This window comes from Aedes albopictus, chromosome 1, assembly GCF_035046485.1.
Source record: "Aedes albopictus strain Foshan chromosome 1, AalbF5, whole genome shotgun sequence".
Classification (NCBI taxonomy): Eukaryota; Metazoa; Arthropoda; class Insecta; order Diptera; family Culicidae; genus Aedes; species Aedes albopictus.
In genome coordinates this window covers 265,627,599-265,628,818 of record NC_085136.1, presented here as the reverse complement: position 1 = coordinate 265,628,818, position 1,220 = coordinate 265,627,599, and the positions used below count along the sequence as shown (strand labels likewise).

General features: G+C 35.4%; 1 non-coding gene across 1 annotated transcript; it reads right to left on the bottom strand.

Annotated features, from left to right (window-relative positions):
* Positions 1-674: 674 nt before the first annotated feature.
* On the bottom strand, positions 675-746 carry Trnaa-agc (transfer RNA alanine (anticodon AGC)). The gene has a single exon. It is a non-coding gene; the product is annotated as a tRNA-Ala (tRNA).
* Positions 747-1,220: the final 474 nt, after the last annotated feature.

Sequence of the window (1,220 nt, the reverse complement as noted above, 5' to 3'; positions counted from 1 at the left end):
CTCCACAGATTCTATAAATTTTCTGGGGGCTTAAGCTTCTATTTCTCCTTACTTCTATTTCACATTTTTTCCTATAGAAAATCCTTAAGAGATTCCTTTAGAAATCCCACCCAGGGTTTGTTTTCTGAAATGCCTCTGAGAAGAAATCTCTCATATCGCTTAGAGAATTTACCATTGATTTCTTCCAAAATTATTCCATGTGCACTAAAGATTTCTCCATAAATTTCTGCTGAAGTCCCTCTACAAAACCATGAGTTTTCCCATAAACTCTTCCAGAAAATCATGAACTTGTATTTTTTTTTTTCATAAATTTCCCCAGGTATTCCGTTAGAAAATCCGCCATTGATTTCATCCACAATTTCTCCAAAGGTAATTTTTTTGGAATGCCTTACATGGATTTCTTCAGAAATTCCTCCGTAAAACCTTCTGGAGATTTTTAGAATATCCTCCAGAGAATCCTTATGTTTTTTTTTTATCAGGAATAACTTCAAAAATTCTTTCAAAAATATTTCAAGTTGGTCTCCACAGATTCTTACAGGCAATTTTTCACAGACTATTCTAGGATATCCAGGAATTCTTCTGGAGATTCCAACAAAAAACTTATAAAGAGATGAATTTCAAATAACTCAACGTACAAGATGGGTAAATTATTGGTTAAATTGGGAAAAAATCCACAGCTCAGGTGAGATTTGAACTCACGACCCTTATTTGCTAGACAAGTGCTTTACCAACTAAGCTACCGAGCCAATTAATGACCCGGCAACTTAGTTGTCATGAGGTTCAATTCTAATCTCATCGATCTATATCATCTTCCCCTAAACCGCAAATATAACCACTTCTGTTGTATATACATATGTACGAAGAGCGAAAGCGATTTGTTTATTGTTTGAAACTGTTTGCCTACCGTACAGGCACCGCTTCCTCGACCACTTGTAGAGGAAGAACAATTGCTATCTGGAAGGCGATCAAACGCGTCGTTATGTACATTTACATACTCCCATAGAAATATCCTGGAAGCATTTAAAGATGTTACAATTATAACTTATGTATTTGTGGAGGAATTCACATATACAAACATAAAAAGGTGCTGTTTTTCGCTAAGGCCTGGCTTAATAGTGTAATCTTTAGAGAAATTCTGGGAGGAATCTCAGGGAGAATTCTGACAGAGTTTTCTCTTGGTGAATACAAGATTGATTCCCTGGAGAAATGTTTAAAATACT